The following is a 13,860-nucleotide window of genomic DNA, read 5'->3' on the forward strand; positions in this document are numbered from 1 at the left end:
TCTTAAAGTGTCATCCTTGTCTACAATTGCACTAAAATGGCTTTTACTCACAATGTGAAGAATTGATAGTTTCTTTAAAATCTTCTGCTGTAAAGAGGTAATGATTATGGTTTTATCTTTGTTCTTCCTAACAACACCAAGTTCCCTTTGGAATAAGCAGAGTTAGGCTTACAGCCCACATAGCCATTGCAGATGTTTGCCCCCCCTGGGTTTTACCCCAATCAGAATGCAGTGTTAAGATGCTTTAAATATTCCCAGTTGCAGGCCATGGGAATCACAGCATAATACTAGCACAGAAGGTATTCTCCCATTTCTTGCCCTAAAAGGTGTTTGTGTTTTAATCATTTTACCTTTGCTCTGAAGAACCAAAAAGGTAATATCCTCCTCAATTTCCCCTTGTTGTTTGGTACAACATATAAAGACAACTGCATTTAAAACAACAGGCAAAATATATTTCTAACCCAAGCACTATATCATGATGGATATGGGTGTTTATTGCTGCTTTACCTGAATAAGGCCTTGGTACTGACAATGATAAACATATGAGGCCTTGGCGGATAAATGCTCTGAATCTCTGCTGTAACTGATTTACTAATGTGCATGTGTATCCTGAGGGAATTGGTAAGAATCCATAGCTTATTCTTGGAAATCTGAGTCTAAGGGCTAAACTCCATGGGAGATTTTGTAGGATGGTGTCGGATCCACAAATTGCATCCTACAAGTCAGATATAGTTGCCTGGGTTAAAATATGATGGAACTGAAACTCTGATGATCTGATGTATAAACTACATGAAAGGATTGCCATCCAACACGACAGGCTTGTTGGAAGGGAACGCTGTATTCCGTGCCTTCATCTGATGAGATAAAATCTAATGGTGCCTGACAGACTTTTTTTTCCGTATTTCTTCTTATTCTTATTGAAATACATTTGACATTCAGATGTAGATGCTGGAACAAAACACATCATCCAACTTTACATTACAGCCTATGGAGATCAGATTTTGTAGGATCCTGCAAAACCTTGTGCTGTTGTGTGATATTGTGTGGTGTTGCATGAGAAGATCAGATAAAATCTGACCCACAAAATCTGAAAATCTGGCCCTAAGTTACTATACAAACATATATACCCATAAGAGTAGATTTTCATTGTGAGTTTAAACCTTAAGTGTGGAAAGATATATAAGGCTCTCTCTCTCTCTATATATATATACAAGCAAAGGAAGGGCAAAGGCAGAAACACTGAGCACAACTATATAGAAGTAGAAGCAGCATCTTTAAACACAAGTACCTTTAAAGAATGGCATTTTTCCAACACAACTGTGGCAACCTTGGGGCGCCCACTTTCTTGAGGTACAAAGGTTTGAGCTAGGTAGGGAATATCCTACTGCTGTTCTCTATGTAAAAGGTGGCATGTGGCTGGATATGGATATGGATGTCTCATAAGCAGAAGTCCTGCTCAGTGCAAGCTTATAGTACAGGTTCTAGTTCACTCAAGTATGGTGAGCAATATTAAAAGGGCGTGGATAGCATTTTAATGGCCATATGGCCAGACATAATGGAAGACATTCCTCCAAATAGTCCCTAGTTATTATTTATTACTGCACCATATACATAAATGTTATTGAGTAATAGTTACATTTATCGATACTTTACCTGTGAGATTTATGTTTGACAGTTTATGAAATACCTTATTTCTCAGCATTCTAAGCATTCAAGCTTATTTCAACATTCTTCTACATTGTATCCGATTCTGCTTCTGGAGAATAACAATATGGTTATAAAATAGCCAAATATTACCTAAACCACTATACTATCTATCTATATATATACCTATCTATTCTATATATACCTATTACTAGTATCTGTTAGGAGAAATGGAAGAAAATAGGTGCAAAGTTTGCTCCAGATCTATTCAAATAAATAGCAATTAATCAGCAGTTAACATGCTGCAATTAAATACTCAAAAGTCATAAGGGTAATTTATAATAACAATACATGTAACAGTATTGTACATATTTTGTAAAAGCTTATAAGCTTATCTGTCATGGCTCCTGTGGGCCCAGCAGGTCAGCCTTATCCAGTCTTTAATGCATGCCACATCTTGATCCGCGTTTGGTTGCTCCCATTTCTCTCTCTTCAGTATGGACCACTGATGCTCACTCCGTCTTAAACTGAGATAGCTAAAGACACACCTTGGAGGAGTTCAAAACACAAAAAACATGCATTAAAAGAGTAGTATTTTTTCCCACTTTTTTAATACTTTTTTGTATATTGCTTGTATGCTTGTTTGAATATTCACTTAAAGCTGTGGCCCTACGCCCATTTTTGACCTACAGTTCAGTTTGGTACTGCAGCTAAACAACTGTGAGACATCCTTCTAACTACTTAAAGACTTATAATACATCTTAGGTACTTTTATTCATATCACCCCCCCAAAGGCCACCTTTAGTGTTGGTGGCTGATGGAAGATGCCCTCTATATCGCTTAATACAACCAGCCTGGACTGTTTGTTTGTACCAGGGGCAATGTTCAGCCAGGAAGCCGTGTGTACACTTTACTGTGTTTGCTGTTACTTATTGCAGGGCATTGGAACTGTGAAACAACAAAAAAAACCACTGCATGACATATATGAAGGAAACAAGCCATCTGCTTGCTGTGTTTTCCACAACCTATTATGTTTTACCACCAGAGGGTACTCTTCAGGGTCACCGAGTCTGTTAGCATGCTTTTCAGTAACCCTCTGTTCCCTGGAGAGAGGAAAAAAAAACACAACAGGTTAGAAAAGTCCTCAAACACTTGACACCTGCTGGACAAACAGTCAGAAAATCACAGGCAATAGGTGCCCTTGGTGCTGTTTCCCACAAGGCAGCAGCTGAAGCACCCAGGAAGTGAGCTGTAATAGAAAACGTCTTTACATGAAGGGGTATGCCCAAAGCTGAAAGTTTCAGGGATTTTCATTCCCTTATGAGATAGGAAAACACATTCACACAAATAGGACGGTGCCTTATTGAAAAAAGGCTTATGTGGTGGAATGAATTCCATTGTTCAGCCTGCTGGCACAGATAGGGTTAAGCCAGAAGCGATTTCCTACATGACGTGAACACGTAAGGTCTGCGTTGTTCCTCTCTGTGGACATTGAGCTTGGCTTGCCCTTACAATTCCTACTCTCTGCCTCTCCTCCACCCCTTCTTCTCTTTCCAACAGAGGCACACACCCTACAGGAATCAAACGTGTGCACGTATTAAAGTTACTCCGCGCTGCTGCTACGTCTCTGCTCGCACTTTCTTCCTTTAAATGATCCTGAAGAAGAATCCCGAAAACCTCTTTGTTTTTCTTTTAAGGGGAACACCCACATTTAAAACTGCACCCTCAGTAGCTGTAGAGATACAACAAGTATACGGCAGGCTGGCGGATCAGCACGTAGAAGGGGTTAAAGCCGACCGCCCCAGCTCTGTTGTGCGTATGCAATAATCTGTGTGGCTGCCTTGGCCGTCTGCCAGAGTGTTGCCTTGCCTCCACACACACTCTCTGCCCCCCCCCTTCCTCCCTTTTGCATGAAGTAGGATCCTTGAGCTGTTGCAGAGGCAGCCAACTGCTCCATATTTGGCTTCTATTACACATTTACATACTGGAGAGAGAGAGGGAGAGAGCTGTACTGCAGACATCATTTCTACTACAGTAGAGGAGACGTACAAGACCTGTCTTTCTGCGAGGGGGGGCAGAGTAGGAGGAAAAAAAAAGCAATAGCTCAGACACCCTCTTCATCCAACAAGCCCCTATACTGCACTTTACAGTAAGTCGATTTTATTTGTCTCTTCACTTTTCTGTTCTGATCATGCAGACCTTAGTGGGCAAGTGCTATACATGCATGTACTATAGCATTTCCATGTACAGAAGCTTCTCTGGGATCATCTGTAAGCCTTGCAGAACTACAGATCACAGGCTTATTTTTCCTGCTTTTTATACCCCCTGAAAGAAGCAGCGATAAGTGAAATCAGTCAGAGATACAGGCATGTATTTTTTCTGTTCGCTGAAATGATATAGTGCAGTGCCTACCAGGAGTGCACCATCGGTGCAAATGTTCTTGATGAGTGCCGCTGTCTGTGTTTCGTGTAGAGTGGGGCCTGCTTTCCATAGGAACTGAGAGTAATAGAGTGTTTTACCCTGATCAGTAATAGGGAGACTGCAGTAATTGCTTTCCCCATGGGGTAATGAAGAGAGCCAGTGTGAGTGTGTGTACGAGAGAGGAGAGCACACGTTTATGTCACCTCTCTTAGTCCCCTCCTCCTACTGTCTGATCTATCAGTCTGCTTCTCTTCTATGGAGACCACCTGGTTCCAGATTACTATAGAGACACTTGCACAATCTTGCCATTATTTTGATTGTAGGGTTATTCCATTATTCATGAACATAAAAGAACTGGAAGGGCTACAGATACAGAAAGCTAGAAGGCTGAATAGAGGTAATTAGGTAAATTAGGCATGCCCAACATGCGGCCCTCTTTGGCTGGACTACAACTACCAGCATCCCTGGCACTTCCCTGAAAGCAGCCATAAAACCTGGCTTACTAGGTATAAAATCCTTTCTAATATATTTTTTTTATTAATGATATTAAGCCATGTAGTTCAATGTTTAGTGAGCTTACATGTTTGTGATCAAAATTAAACAGACAGGGCTGCATTTTAGCTCTTATGTTGCACTTTCACTACATACAGTCCATATTATTATTATTATTGTTGCTCTACTTTGAATTCATGTAAATAGGCCTAACCAATGACAGAATGTGGTTAGGAATTTGCACAGAGCTGGCCTAAGTAATACAAGTTGCCCTACATTAAAGCCAAGGCATTGTGTTCTGAACCACGGCCTAGTGCTGATAGAAAGACAGGCCCGGAGCATTTGGCAGACAGACTGCTCCACCCCACAGTGCTGGGTTCTGTCCTCGCTGCTTTTACCCTGCCCTCCTGGAGAACAGTATGATCCAGTCTGCTCCTTCCAGAAACACTTTTATAAAAGTAACAGTTGCCATTTTTAAATATGACAGTTATTGTGCTCGCACAAGGCATGGATTTTTAGGAGTGAGCACATAAATTGCAATACATGCAAAATACTAAACTATATTGTGTTAAGAGGCTTATCTCAGTTAAAGCAGATCTACTTTGCAAGGGGATGGTTCCTCTGCTTATTGTGTTTTCAGGCATTAATGGCACTGGTATTATTGTTTAGGTTAATCAGGTTGTGATTACAGACAAAAAACAGTTGCAGAAAGCACAGGTATTTCTATATTCTATTGGCCTCCGTTTTAATGTGCAAAAATATTATAACAACCTAGAAGAGTCGTGTGAGCTGCCGAAACAAGAAGTATTTTTCTACATGACGCGCTTCAAGGCTACAGATCTGCTAGAGCATTTAAAAATCACTAGAATTGGGTCATTCTCTCTGAATGACGTGGAGCCATATGACAGTCTTATCTCATCTGAGATGTAGCTGTACATAAATGCTTGCCCAGTGTGGAAGCTCGCTTGGATGAAGGATTATTGTGTTCTTATTGCCTTGTTTGTACGATTGTGTGCCGGGAGTGTAGTTCATAGTACGATTATGAAGCTCCATGAGTAAGCAAAGCTGTATGTGTGTGTGCGTGTGTGTAGTGTAGTGTAGTGTAAAGTTCCCTCCTCCCAGTGGGTGAGTACAGAGTCAGGCGTAGCTGGGAGGAGGATGCCGTGTGTGTGAAAGGAGACAGGGCCTCGGGGGGGAAGCTCACTGAGGGGAAATGCAGCCTGGTTTTGCAAGGACAGACGGGTAAAAGACTTTAAGCAGATCCTGTGAAATAAGAGTGTGGATGAAGTTGTCAAGTACAGCCTGAATCCCTAAGGCTTCTCAGACATGGACTAGAGGCCTGTACACTACCCAGTGACACTCTCTGACAGTACACTGGATACAAGGTAATCTTTTATTTCAAATGGTTTATAGTGTATTAAAGTGAGAAATAAGAAAGAAAACCTTACCAATGTGGGTGGTGGGTTAACCCTTTGCACCAGAGATCCACTGGAGGTGGTTTATGCGCTGCACGAAGCAGACAGAGGTTAGTGCAACGATTCATTAGGAAATGAGAATGCTCTTTAATAAACAGGCTCTGTCTCCCCTTTTATATCTCTAGGAAATTTCACAAGATGCACTTTAGAGATGGCAGATCTCCATCTCGGTAGCACTGCCAGGTCTGCCATTTTGTTCATATACAATTATCTTACATTATGTTATAGCATTGAAAATGCTGCTGCCGTGAAAACAGGTGAACACTTTATAAGTGCTTTTCAGTAACTCTTTCTCTCCCAGTGCATGCAGCATCGAGGTTTCATTAGGAAGCCCCACTGCTGCTGGGTATAACATTTTCTTAATATTTTCTTTCTTGCTCACTACTATTAATATCGAAACAGGAACTCAAATATTTTAATAAAGTATGGCCACTTGACCACAAAAGAGGCTGGTAACCTAGCTGAGTTGGACAGTTGGCAGTATTCTGTTACTTTATTTGATTTGACTGCCACTTTGAGAAATATAGTTGAAAATAAAGACATTTGAATAAGGAGTAAGGAGCCTTGAATTATAACTGATTTGTAATGTAACGTGTCACTTTAGGAAAGCAATGTAGAAGCAACTTACTAGAGAATACATTATCTTGTCTACTATATGTTACTGCTGTATGATATCATACAATTCCAAAATGTACCCTAATGGCTGTATAGAGATATTTCTGCACTTTTCTGGGAAGGCTTTGTTTCTTAATATAAATGTGTGGGTCCTTTGCGTTTAGTCTATAACATCCATAATGTCTCCCTTGTGGTCAGAGGCCATTAAGAGAGGGTTGATGAAAATATATAAATGTGAGCTTTTTAACAAACTATTTTCGTATGTAGTGGTTTATGTTACACTGCATAAGAGATGTGGCCACATTTGGCTGGCAGGCGCTTATACCTCTTACCTTACAATCATCGTGCTGCTTGTCCTTGTTATCAGATCTGTATTCAGGCCTGTAAGTAATTCTTGAGTCTTGTAATGACTCATATAATCTTGCATTTGCCTGCCCAGTCTAGGACAGTTATAAATCTGAATAGTAAGATGTGACTTCATGCTCCTAATAGTTGTTTCCCAAGTCATAGTGTAGCTGCTGACTTAATAAGCCATCTAGGGACCTCTGGGAGCCCATGCTGCGGCGCACTGTGAACTGCCACCTGTGTCCAATGGCAACATCATACTTTTTTTCAGTATCTCATGGTACAGAGCAGGATAGGCCAGAATGAAGAGAGCACTATTCTAGTAATAAGTACAGTACTACAGTTTGCTTCTTTTGCAGCTGTTAGTAGTTAAGGTAGTATTTTTTTTTATCTACTGGTAAATATAAGTCCAAGTACTTTAATCAAAATAGCTTAGAGGAAAAACTAGAAATCCAATGCTAGAAAATGGCATATTTATTAATAACAGCATGCTCACTAGGAAATACTTCCCAGCCAATAAACGTGAAGTGCATCGCGTGTAATTACTAACATGTGGCAGCTTTGTCATGTGGAATTCAGACAAAACCACACAGAATATAAATTAAAAATATAAAAAATATATACGTTGATTTTGACCTGTAATAAAAATAAAATAACAAATGTGTTCCGGTTAATTTTATAATGTAGAAATGTTAAAATATGAATATACTGTATTGAAATAGAAAGGTAGAGTTGTAGCACAGAGAAAATATTTTACCCTCTAGCATGATACTGTCTGAGAGATTGTAAGCTCTTGTGTTTCTTTTTGGAACTTCTATTAAATGCAAAATATTGTAAAGCACTGTGTAACTTGCTGGTGCTATATAAATAAATGATGATGAGTATCATACTGCATATCTGTACTGGAAATTAATACTTGCAGCTACATCAGGGAACAGTAATTTTGCTTACTTACTAAATGCATAAACCTCCTTCTTGCAACATTTTGTTGTGTCAGTTTTTTAAATGTCCCCAATTTAAAGGTATAGTATCTGCATTCTGCATGAGCCCATAAAGGAATTACTTGTAGTATAGAATAGTTTAATAGTAAGTAATTTTTTTTTTTTTTTTTTATCTATAGTGTTTTTACACTATAGAGCAATTGTTAAAAGGAAGAAAGTACAGATATGGGACTTGTTAAAGGAGAAGGAAAGGCTAGTAAAGAGTTAATCTCAAAATGCAGGCATACCTTCAGTTGTCTCAGTTGGAGGTGCGAGCACAGTTGTGTGGCGACCGGGGGGGGGGGGGTTGGAGTGCGAGCGCAGGTGTTTGAAAATCCAAGATGGCGGCCGTGAAATGCTACACATACTGTGGAGTTAAAAGGAAAATTTGGGGAGAAGTCAGTATTGTTTTAAAAAAAAAAAAAAAGGTTGGCGATTTGCTACAGGAAATGGGGCTCTAGAACATATTAGGTAGAATAGTAGAAGCCTGGTGGGCCCCAGAGACCCAGACCCAACCCTGTTGCCGCTCCTCCGGCCCGCCAGTGTCCTCCACTGACGCGTTTCACTTACACGAGCTCAGGGGAGGATGTTGGGTGGGGTCCCCTGCGGGGGGTTGTGGGGGTGCGGCAGGGGCACCTTGGGTGTGCAGGGTCCTGAGGTGGCAGCCCCGGGTCCGACCCTGATTTTAGGAATAAGTACAGGGTACTGTTTTATTAGTACAGAAAATAATTTTTAAAATAATTTTGTGAATTATTATTATTACGGCCTTTCCGTAATTAGAAGCTTTCTAGATAATGGGTTTCTGGAAAACTGGTCCTGTACCTGTATTTTAAATCTTAAATGCTCTCCTACTTCAGTGTTCTGCAATGTTAAATCCTATTACTCATGAGACAAGGGCATCATCATTTCTTCTTAAACAGACTCAGCTGATTCCAGGGCAGACAGTATAAATGCAAAAACTAATCAATTTGCATTTTTAATAATTACACAGCCATCTATTAAATCTCATTGACCATATGGACTTTAATCTGACTGATCCCAGAAGGACGAAACTCATGTCCCCTTGAATGTGGGTCCTTGCAGGACCTTAATAAGGACCCCAAGGTGTCCTTGAGGATCCCTCTATGGCTGTAATAGCACTGGAGTTACCTCTCTCTGTGGTTGAGATTCCCCTGGTGTTTTCTTGCAACCTGGCCTTTAGAATTTTTAGGATCTTTCTATGGTTGTGATTCACCTGGGGTTTCCTGGCAGCAGGGGTATAACTACCAGGGGTACAGGAGGTGCAATTGTACCCAGGCCCGTGCCCCCTAGTAGCTCCCCGGAGGCGCATTGCATCTTTTGCAAGAGAGAAAATGTGCATCCGGGGAGGAGTAGGGGGTTCGGTTGCACATCCTGCACAGGGATGTTCCTAGTTATGTTACTGCTTGCCAGCTGGCCTTTAGACTGTTGAGGATCGCTCTATGGTTGTGAAACCTCTGAGATTTCCTGCCAGCTGGCCTTTAGACTATTGAGGATCCCTCTTTGGTTCTGATATACCAGAGGTTTCCTGCCAGCTGGCCTTTAGACTACCTTACCTGGACACAGGACTCCTCCATGCACTCTGTAGCCCACTCCTGACATAGCATCGCATAGACCAACATTTTGCAACTTTGCCTCTTGTTCAGCTAATTTCATTAAAACAACTTTAAATATATATTATGAAAGAAGAGTATGCAATGATGTCTAATGATCCAAAATGGGGTTCAGCAGTATATGATAAGGCTGAGTTTCTGAGCCGAGCAATTCAATAACATGGACTGATGGAATAATCCCTTCTAACTATGTCTGTGTCAAACACTTTGCAACTGCCTTTTGGTCAGCTAATTTCATTAAAACACCTTTATACAGGTATCGGACCCCTTATCCGGAAACCCATTATCCAGAAAGTTCCGAATTACGGAAAGCCCATCTCCCATAGACTCCATTTTAATAAAATAATTAATATTTTTAAAAATGATTTCCTTTTTCTCTGTGATAATAAAACAGTACCTTGTACTTGAACCCAACTAATATATAATTACTTGGAGGCAAAACAATCCTATTGGGTTTAATTATTGTTTAAAGAATGTTTTTAGCAAACTTAAGGTAGGAAATCCATATTACGGAAAGACCCTTTATCCTGAAAACCCCAGGTCCAAAGCAAAATCTGGATAATGGGTCCCATACCTGTATATAGATTATGAAAGAAAAAATATGCAATGCTGTCTAATGATCCAAAATGGCATTGGGTTCAGCAGTATATGATAAGGCTGAGTTTGTGAGCCGAACAATTCAATAACATGGAGTGATGGAATAATCCCTTCTAACCATGTCTATGTCATTAGGTGTGAGTAGAAGGAGAAAATCAATGAATTAGTCAATTAATGCTATGTAATGAATGGCAACATTCCTGAGTGAAATAAGGACTTGGGCAAATTGCTGCTAATACATTGCATGAGGTGTCACTCTCTGTCTATACTGTAAGGACTATTATAGCCCAGTTTTGCTGAGTTGCTGACGGTTCAGCAGTTGCTGTGAAAGGACATGTTCCTAGAAGCACTGCATGTGAATAGTGGTACTGCAGCATGAATCAGATTTTTTAGACGGTTTGCAGTTCATCAAGACCAATGTAAACTTTATTCTAATGTTTATTTGTTTTACATTAGTGGAATTGACTGTGGAACAAATAATTTTTCTGACTTAGTCACACTTTTAAGCAGACGCCACAAGTGAATTTTCTCCACCTCTGTATTTCTGGCAGAAAAGAAGCACCCAAAACTGTCCTGCCACCTCATTTTCAATTGGATAGGAAGTGCCTAAAACCAATACTCAAGCTTTTCAGCCTGAAAACACTAGAGCACCTTTGGGCTGAATAGGCCTGGTACTGGTGCTGTAAGGCATTTTCCTTTGACAAAAATAAGAAACAACAGAGATGCTTCTCTACCTACTGAAGTGCACTGGTAAAGAAATGCCCAGTATGCCAGATCATGCAAAGCTTTGATGAAGGTATTCCCATTGAAATAGCCACTGCCATAAAACTTGGCCAAAGGTTGTCAAATTTCATTTTTCATACAGTGTAATTGTCTCCTGCAGCATGTAAAACATGTGTCCTAAATGTTCCTCTCCTCATGCACTATTCTGGATAACTATATAGGGTCTTTGTTGCTATAGTGCAGGGGCAAATCTCCATGTGTATTATGTATGTGTATGACTACTCAGACCAGAGGTTCTCAACCTTTCTAATGCCTTGACCCTTTAATACAGTTCCTCATGCTGTGGTGACCCCCAGCCATAAAATTATTCCTAAGACCATCGAAAAAAAAACTTGTTTTCCGATGGTCTTAGACGACTCCTGTGAAAGGGGTTGTGAACCACAGGTTGAGAACCGCTGACTTAGACCCATAATCTTCTCATAGGGCAGCAATGTGGGTTACACGGCTAACATTTTATAGGTGATCATCTGATTTGGAAAATGGTCAGATAATTAGCCATTTTTTGACCATTTAACAAAGTAGCCATCTGTGTGGGGGGCCTTGTTTCTCCTATATCTACCACTGGTGTGCAACAGATTCTTTTTGTGCATTGCTTGGCTTGCAAATCCCATCTCACCCATTTGGCCCTTGTATTTTGTTGACATTAATTTTGAGTAAACCTTTATGCACCATATCCACTGTCAACCAATGACTAGATTGAGCTGAGCCATCAATGTCCCTATCAGGTGGGTCTGGAAACTCTGATTCCTCTATTGTATACACTAAAGAAAATAACTGATTTTGCACATTTGCCTTTTCTGTATCCTGTGTAACCACATTATTTTCATTCCACTCTCAACTAATATACTTAATTAATTTTGGGGGTTAGTCTTAGCCTCTGCTGCAATCTGTTCCCCGTTCTCTATCTTTCCTGATTGCTGTTTTCCACTATAGTTATATTGTTTATATTCATTAAACACCACTTCTGTGCCCTCTGTCTAATGTAAATTTGTTATCTAGGATTAATTACAATTTACTTTTGAAAATTCTGAAGGTTTATTCCTCTTGTTCCTGAAAGTTAACTTGGAACAAACTAGACCATGTTTAAACCTTAATCGATTTATGTTTCTTTTTTGGTGTAACAAACTTTGTAATTATATATGTAAACTATGGTTTGTAGCTATCACTTTTCTATTATGGCTTATTTTTAACAAACCAACAAATGTTTGGCATTCGCAAGCACTTCATTTTCATGCCAAGTGGTAATAGAAGTTTATTTTGTAATTCAGTCCCTGTTTGATCTTTCATTTCAATGGCACTTTCTACTACGAGCATCTCGAGACCAGCAAGCTGAAGGAAATTGGCCCTTGTCTCTAGATGGCGAGATCAAGATGAAAGTAGAAGTAACAGTATGAAATACTGCAGTTTCATCCCATCCAGTGACTAAGTTTATAGCTGCCCTGAAATCCAAATCTTTCGATTTTTAGATTGTATGCTCTTTTGGACAGGGCCCCTTTTACCCTTTGTATTGGTTATTGGTTGCTTTAGTATGCATTCTTTTATGCTTATTGTATACATAATTTATTGAACAATTATGTTTTATACATCCATGTTAATAATGATATAATAATAATATGTTTCACCTAGGGAGAATAGCACCAAGTTAAACATTCATTAAACTCACATAACTTTAAGAGGAGTCTTTTGCATCTTATTCCAAAATCAAAAGAATGATCACTTACTCATTAGATATTAGGATCCAGGCACAGCAACCCCAAGTCCTTCACAGAGATAACTGAAAAGGCAGCAATTGAAGCATTAATACAAGCAGTCAATGGTGTGGTCTGGGTGTAGACATGCTTAAACCAATAGCTTTAGGATGTCATAAAGATTTGCACACCAGTCTTCCAATCACACCAAGACAGGTGTGATAAGAATTATGGTGTGTGAGACTTTATAGTTGGTGAATATTGCCCTGAAGTCTAATGAAAGCAAGGGGGATTTCCTTGCATGTGTCTTGCATGTGAATCATTTTACCAAACTGAACCACCCAATAAATGCTTCCCAACACAGTTAAGGCCATGCCTCTGCCAGAGACCCTTTTTAGGGTCTGAAAACCAGGACTGTCCCTCCTAATCAAGAACTACTGCAATGTAACAGATTTTACATATGTATACACAAAATGTCCCTTTAGAGTCTTCTTCCCTCAATGTTCTCTTATCACCTCCCCTCTAAGCTTATATGAAGATGTTATTGATAGAACCTGTGGTCCACAGGGTATTTTCATTGGTTTGGCCCACAACAATCCATTTAGACACTTTGCAGTCACTTTGAAAAAAAGTTGTGGAAAAGCTTATTTGGCATGTTAAGGTGGCCATACACGCACCGATAGTATCGTACGAAACCTCGTGTATGGTATGTCGGCGAGTCGACCGATATCGCAGGATCGGGCGCCATAGAAGGCGCCTGACCAAAATCTCCCTTCAGCGCTGAATCGGCAGAAGGAGGTAGAAATCCTATTGTTTCTACCTCCTTACCTGCCGATTCAGCCCTGAATGGTGTGTGGCGGATCTGACGATGTTTCGTGCGACCGATGGTCGCACAAAACATCGTCAGATCGCCACGTGTATGGCCAGCTTTAGTGTTACTGACACTTCTAACAAAATCCAAGATGAGAAGACACTGCGACAACTTTGAAGATAATTCAAGGCCTATTTACAGTATTTTTAGGGTACAGTCCTCCTTTAAGTATTTGAAGCCTATTCATTAATTGATATCAATGGCCTTTTGAAGGTGGTCTGTGCTTAAATAAAGCTCAGGAGTATTTCATTATAAGTCATGCTTCTAGAATGTCAGGCAGAGTTACGAACAAAGATGTTAAGTTGCACAAGTGTAGTT

The 13,860-nt window shown here is 40.1% G+C and overlaps 1 protein-coding gene across 3 annotated transcripts in view; it reads left to right on the forward strand.

Moving 5' to 3' along the window:
* Window positions 1–2,726: 2,726 nt before the first annotated feature.
* Window positions 2,727–13,860, forward strand: part of atxn1 (ataxin 1) — a 172,217-nt gene continuing 161,083 nt past the window's right edge. For 2 of the 3 annotated variants that reach the window (XM_002932692.5, XM_031903742.1), the window contains exon 1: window positions 2,727–3,793. The gene's annotated coding sequence lies outside the window, so the exon portion shown is untranslated. Of the gene's footprint in view, window positions 3,794–5,414; window positions 5,943–13,860 lie in introns of those variants that run through there. The other variant, XM_004915283.4, reaches the window with a different exon arrangement.

This window comes from Xenopus tropicalis, chromosome 6 (assembly GCF_000004195.4).
Source record: "Xenopus tropicalis strain Nigerian chromosome 6, UCB_Xtro_10.0, whole genome shotgun sequence".
Taxonomy (NCBI): Eukaryota; Metazoa; Chordata; class Amphibia; order Anura; family Pipidae; genus Xenopus; species Xenopus tropicalis.